The sequence below is a fragment of the Nannospalax galili genome, unplaced genomic scaffold (genome assembly GCF_000622305.1).
Source record: "Nannospalax galili isolate Female #2095 unplaced genomic scaffold, S.galili_v1.0 scaffold1074, whole genome shotgun sequence".
Lineage (NCBI taxonomy): Eukaryota > Metazoa > Chordata > Mammalia > Rodentia > Spalacidae > Nannospalax > Nannospalax galili.
The window spans coordinates 282,231-289,703 of NW_008334084.1; the positions used below are offsets into that span (position 1 = coordinate 282,231).

At 39.9% G+C, this 7,473-nt stretch overlaps 1 pseudogene; it reads right to left on the bottom strand.

Moving 5' to 3' along the window:
* LOC103730885 overlaps window positions 1–7,473 on the bottom strand; it is a 31,097-nt pseudogene that overhangs the window by 15,342 nt on the left and 8,282 nt on the right.

Below are 7,473 nucleotides of genomic sequence, written 5' to 3' on the forward strand. Positions count from 1 at the left end.
AACACTGGGAAAAAACCTACAAGATACAGGCGTAGGAAAGGATTTTCTGAACTGGACATCAATTGCTCAAGAAATAAGGTCAAGAATCAACAAATGGGACCTCATTAAAATGAAAAGCTTTTGTATATCAAAGGAGGCAACCAGGGAAGTAAAGAGAAAACCCACAGAATGGGAGAAAATCTTCACCAGCGACACATCTGACAGAGGTTTAACATCCAGAATGTATAATGAACTCAAAAAATGAAGAATCAAGAAAGGACAAGTACTGGGGAAAGGCTGGGGGTGACGACAACACAGCGGACAGTAGCAGGGATGACACAGTATAAAAGCTCTAGTGGGGGGAGGCTATGGGAAGGTGCCATCTGGGAAGCGGATATATGGATGAATAAGATTTTGGAGGATGTTCTGTGTGATATACACACAAAAACAGTAACAAATTTTTTTAAATGAATTATGTTTGAAGAGGAAGCATAAAATTTACATCATGTTAATTAGTAGAGGTGATAAACATTACCATTGAAATCTACCTGATGATTTTATATCCATACACGGGTGCCAAGGATCCAAGGGCAACCGACCATGGCTATTAATAATCAGATACAAACAGATCAGAGACACATGCGCCAACATCTAACTACTATTAGCAAAAACAATGTGTCTTTCTGTAAGAAACAGTATATTTTAAAATGAAATGGAGATCTTTTTTTAAAGGTGAAAACTCATTCAATTTTATGTCTTTCAGGGTTTATACTGAGTTCAATATTATATAACTGTATTAATTCAACTGTGAACCTAAAAAATTTACAGCCACTTTTGAAAGAGATGTATCTTTGCTCTGGAAATTGTTATTGAGTACGGTAATGCTGTAATGAAATGCTTCTTCTAATAATAGAAAAATAGTGCAGGGCTGGGGTGTAGCTCAGTGATAGAGCACTTACCTAACATCTACAAAGCCCTGAGTTCACTTGGCACCACAAAAAGAAAAGCAAAAGCTAAAATAATATAATTGAGAGATAAAAGGGAATTTAAGAGAAATCAAGTTATACTAAAAACAAAACTTATTCAAAGAGGAAAAATATTCAGTGAACAACACTAAAATGTTGTATAGTTACATGTTCTTACAATGGGTACCATATTGATCAAAGCTACACATACAAAAATTATATCTCCTGTTTATTTTACCTGTGCTCTTTCATTGAGTATTAGCAAAGCCTAATATGTTTGACTACTTAATAAATATTTGTGATTAAAAAAAGACAAACAATAATAGAGGACATGAAGTCAGGAGCGGGGGTGGGTAGAAGTAGAGAGTGGGAGGGGATCTGAATACAATAAAAATGTATGAAATTCTAGAATCACTAAAATTATTTTTGCAGGGTGCTAGAGAGATGGCTCAGCAGATAAAAGCATGGCATGCTTTTACAGAGGACCTAGGTTCAGTTCCCAGCACCCACATGGTGGCTAAAACCTGTCCATAACTCCGTTCCAGGGGTTTCAATGCTGTATTCTGACCTTCATGGGCACTGCGTGACATGGGTGCACTTACATACATGCAGGCAATACACCCATACACACAAAACAAAAATAATAAAATACTAAAAAAATTATTTTTATTTTATGTGTATGTGTGAGTGCCTGCATGTATGTTTGTACACAAAAGCATGCCTGGTATATGCAGAACCCAGAAGAAGTCATCGGATCTCTCTAGAACAAGAGGTGCATGCGCTTGTGAGCAGACCAACATAGGTGCTCTAAATTGAACCTGGTTCTTTGCAAGAGCAGCTAGTGTTCATAACTACTTAGACATATCTCCAGCCCCTCATCAAACGCTTCTTATGAAACACCATCATTTTTGCCACATTTTTCTGGAAGCTTCAACTTGACAACATTGCTGTAGGAATTAATGGAAACATACATGCACCCTATGTAGCTAGTGAAATCTCCTCCTGTGAGAAGACTAACTGCATCTATTCACTCTTCCAGTAAGATGAAGTAAGAGAATGTAGAAGTTCACCTTCTACCTACAGAAGGAAGAAGCATCTCTACTGCATGAGTGTACAGTATGATGCTCATTATATGGTTTATCCAGAGGCCACTGCTCTCAAAACCACACACCCAGTTTGGCTGTCTTCTGCATCCTATCTAGAAGATTGTATGGTGGTAATAAGCAGAGCAGAGGAAGGAAAAAGTCGCACTTAGATCCTAAGAGTAGACGCTTGCATTCAGCTGAACTTTTCTTGCGTTCTGGGGTAGGGCCTGAGATAGGGCAGATAAGTGGCCTCAGGCCCAACTCAGAATAAAATAAAGTTCTTAGGCTCAACTGCTACTTTCCCCCATTTTACAGTCCTTCAGATATGGGCAATTGATAGGGGATGCAGATTGGGAAGGTAATATTATGGCATTTTCAAAGCTGTAAGCCAGATGAGCCTGAGATAGGGCAGATAAGTGGCCTCAGGCCCAACTCAGAATAAAATAAAGTTCTTAGGCTCAACTGCTACTTTCCCCCATTTTACAGTCCTTCAGATATGGGCAATTGATAGGGGATGCAGATTGGGAAGGTAATATTATGGCATTTTCAAAGCTGTAAGCCAGATGACATTAGACCCTGGCCTTGCTTTCTAAAGGCCTCAGCAGTTCTGAGTTGATGTCACTCCATATTTCTGAAACATTGGTCCTGACTCCTTTCAGGTAAGTTGAGTAATGACCCACTAAGATGCCCACACCCTGATCCCTGGAAGCTCTTCATATTACCCAGTTTGTCCAAAGGGACTTTGCAGGTGTGATTAATGTAAGGATCTGGAGATGCAAAGATCATGGATTAACCAGGTAGACCCAATGCAATCAGAAGAGTTCTTAGAAGAGGGAGGATGAGGGTCAGAGTCAGAGAGATGATGGAAAGTTGGAAGGAGAGGCCAGTACTGCCATGAAGATGGAGGAAGGAGCCACCGGTCAGCATACACAGATGGCCTCTAGAAGCTGGGAGAGTCCTGGGAACTCCCCAAAGAGTCTCCAAAAAGAGCTGGCCTGCACATTGTTAATACATCATTAATTCAGGGAGGTCTCCAACAGATTTTGGACTTCCGTCATCCAGAATTGTAAGCGAATAAATCTGCTGTGCTATTTTAAATCTCTAAGCTTGTGGTTGTCTATTGTAGCATCATCTGGAAACCATTTTACCACTATTTTTAGGTAAGGAGACACAGGCAGAACCTGTTTACCTTTGTCATTTCATTGAGGAAAGCATCGATGAAGTCTCTCAGCTCACTGGGATTCCAGTCTCTCCAGTGATTGTTGATCATATGGGAAAAACAAACAAACAAAAAAACAAAAGAACCCAAAAACGATTTCAGTTTCTTCCACTTACTGAAAACTTTTTGGTGGGGTCTATGAGGATATTTCATTATCCATGTAAAGACTGTATAGCTAACTGGGGAAAATGAGACAATCATGGAGACACTGTGGTGCATTTTTCCGTGTTTCAAATAGTCTTGTCGTTCCCTCTTTTTTTTTTTCTTTACACCCTGTAATCTACAGATCAGCTAAAGGAATCATCTGAAAGTTTAAATATATGACCTCAGCCCTCACTCTGTCCTCTATTGCCTTTCCATTGTACTCACATCAAGTCTCAAGATCTCTAATTAAGGCAGGAGAAGCAATTGTTCTATTCACTTGTCCTGCCATTGAAGCCTGCAGATATAGGACCTCATCTAGTAACCTCAGCAGCTCCTGCAATTGACCATCTTGGTACTCAAAGCACCTGCCAAAGGTGAAAGAGCAAATAATATTGAAAACTGCACTGTTGATCCTGAAGTGTGGGTTGAAAGGCTGCCCTGGAACCAGAAAAAGGGAGAGCTGGGCCCTTCAAAGTTATCTGTTTATTTCTATTTTCCATGAAGGTTCAATGCTATGTGACATAAAGCATATACAACACAGAATCTCATAAGGGGTTCTGGCCAAATTCTCTGACATGGAAGCTAGATTGAAATTATTTCAGATATTAAATTCAGGGATGTATTCAATGACCTGTTTCAAGTGGTTAGCTATATCATTATTAGGACATGGTCCTGGTTAGATGCTCACTGTTGGATCCTCAGTGCCTGGTACAGTGCAGGGCCCAGAACAAACACTGTGGTGGCTAAGCTTCGTTGTCATCTTCACTGGCTTTACAGTCATCATGGAAACATACCTCTTAGTATAGCTATGAGAGTTTCCCAAAAAGCTTTCATTGTGGAAGGAAGAGCCATCTGAATGTGGGCAGTAACATCTTCTAAGCTCAGATCCCAGACTGAATAAAAATGAGAAAGTGAGATAACGCCAGCATTCTCTTTTCTTCCTGACTATGGATCCCATGTGACCAGCTGCCTTACATTCCTGTTGCCTGGCCTTCCTCTCCCCCTCATCCAATCACAGAACATACGCTTGAACTATTAATCAAAACGAACCTTTCCTTCCTTAAGTTGCTTTTGCAAAGTGTTTTGTCACAGCGACAAGTAATTACTACATGCACTTGGGTATTAATAAATATATCTGTTCAACAAATAGACCACAACCTCTTGCACCTGTGAGATGCTCATCTTTTTCCTCTCCTATGGCCTCGACAAGGTATCGAGTCTCCTCCTGCATGCACTGCTCTAAGCTTTTCTTTCCTAACCCAACGTTCCTTAGTGTTATCAGGGTGAATCTCTGTTCTTTCCATATCTGGCCATTGGACACAACCAATCCTGGGGGGAAAAAAATCAACATTACAGTATTCTGATTCTGTTATAAAAACATGGAAAATAGTGTAGAAATATGTATCTGAAGGAGAGACATGAACACTACTTGGGAAAATAATTGCAGCAATGGACATAATGGTTAACATCACTGACAGTTTGAAACACACCGAACTTTAGTACATTGCTTATATGTATCATGTAAATTAAAAAGATAACCTCTATAGGGTTATTACCACCACCTTAGGTCCATTTTATTGGTAGGAAACTTAGGAGCAAATGGTACATGGTAAACTTTGAAAGGACATACAATAAGTCACTAACCAGGTATTCAAATTCAAGTTTCCTTGATGTCAAAGTCACACTTCGGTTATCAGTCACATAAGTAATTATGTTAAGCTAAATACTACGAATAGAATCACTAATAAGCCAAGGTACATACTCTTAGCTTTATAGAAGTCCTGTGTAGGAAGGACCTTTAAAGCTAAAGAAATAAAGAAGCCAGAGGGATGAATATTCAATACAAAAGAAAAGAGAGAAGAAGGAATAACAAGCAGATGTCTCAGCAGATCACCCTTTCTTGGCTGACACAAGAAATACCTACTGATTTCCATGTCTTTCTTCTAGGCCATTTCTCAATGGTCCTTAGTCTCAGCTTGGCCCCCATCTTCCCAGGGAAATGGCCATTCCTGACTCGGGTACAGGGAAGCCTTTCAATCTCACCTTATGTGATCTTTCAGCAGCTTAAACATCTCTTAAACATCTCTTTCCTGACACTCTCCCTTATAATAGTGCTCAGAATTCTGTACTTCCATATTTCCTTCTTAATTTTCTGTAGTAACTTACAATAACTTGGTTCATTTTCTTCTATCAAATCTCAAAATAGTAGAAATCCTCAAAATTAGATCGAAAACCTCCTCTCCTCTCATCCTATTGTCCATTTTTGGGAAATTTAACAACTCTTACAATTTTCAGTAACAACTATTGCTACTCACCATATAGCTCTACTATATGCTCCATAGTCCATAAATAAAACTGCTTGACTTTGCAAACTAAAAGCATTTCAGACTTGGCACTCCAAGGGTGGAATTAGGATTTTGTCTTTATAATTCCCACACAAACCAAACCCAACAGCACATACGGTTTTTTCTAAGTCTACATCACCCTTGCCAGTTCCTCTCAAGAGGTGCTCTCCATCAGGAAATACTGACAGCTTCTTTTAATGACATTTAATTTTTTCTTTATTTATTTTTAGTGTGTGTGTGTGTGTATGTGTGTGTGTGTATGAGTGTGTGTGTGGAGAGAGAGAGTGTGTGTGTGTGTTTGCCTGCTTGTAAGTACACCCATGTATGCAATGCCTACAGAGGTCAGAAGAGGGTGATGGTTCCCCAGAACTAGAGTTATGGTCCTCTGCAAGAGCAGTTAGTGCTCTTAACTGCTGAGCCATCTCTCCAGCCTCTAATGGCCTCATTACAGTGGGTTTGGTTTCTAGGAGTGTTACAAACTTGTAGGTGGTGAGGCACCTTTAAACTACGATAAAAATTTGGAGCACACCCTCTACCGTGGTCAAGAAACTTACCATTCTTATTGGTGATACATTCTCTGATGGGGTGATGGGGCAATTCATAAAGTTTTGGTCCAGGGTGACTATTTCTTTGATTAAGGGCAGTCCAGGTACAACAACTGAAGACATGCCACTCAACTTCAACCTAACAACATTCCCATATTTCTTCACAAACTGAAAAATATTTAAATAGAGTTGAGTGTGTCTATGTCTGTGTGTCTGGGGATGGCAGGCATCTATGCAGCTGATGGGTACACATATGTGAGAATAGGGATGCATCATGGTCTGTGGAAATATTTCTGAAAATATTTTCACCTCCACTGCACTAAACTCCCATTCATTTCACTTCAATGATAGAATTTACCCATACAACTTTATTAACATGAATCGATACAAATCAAGTATGCAGCTACCATGTGTCCCTAGAGGAAGGTATGAGGACATAAGTGTCAACCAATAAGCAAGGTCTCTAACTTGAAGCATCTTAGGGGCCAGGAGAGGTAGAGAAAATGACATTTACCCTAGAGAAGGCAGGTGTGTCTGTGATAGTCTGCTGTAGCAAGCATGGAATTCTTACTACATCAAAATGTTTGTTTCTCTAGAGGATCATGCCCTCTACATCTGCTAGTCATAGGAAATACACAGGTAACTAATGGGACTTACACCAAGGAGAGTCTGTGTGTGTGTGTGTGTGTGTGTCTAGGAGGCACATTGATGTGACAGAAGGCCCTTTGTAATCACAACTGACTTCCACATGCTGTCTCCTGACCTCCACATGCACATGGTGGTATGTGCATACTCACACACAAAATAAATAAATAAATAAATGTAACAAAAAGAAATAAACCTTTGTCTAAAATAGCCACAATAACAGAACCAATAATAAAATCATCATGGATATTTATATATTAGGGAGTGAAGTTTAGAAAAGGGGTCTGAGAACGGATAGCCATGGTAGGATGTGGGGGCAGAGCTCACAGAGTAGACTGATGGGTTCATCAAGCAATTGGGTCATAAAATTAATGCCTGCTATGCAAAGCCTTACTATCTCTCTGGAATTTGCTATGATAAGCTTTAAAAAAGGGTGAGGAGGGGGTTGTACAAAAAAGCAAAGCAGCCTCAGCCTCTTGGGGTAAGTATATAGCTCAGCTCTCCGCACCGAGACTCCCTAAGCCTCATTCACCCTTCCATCCCCCC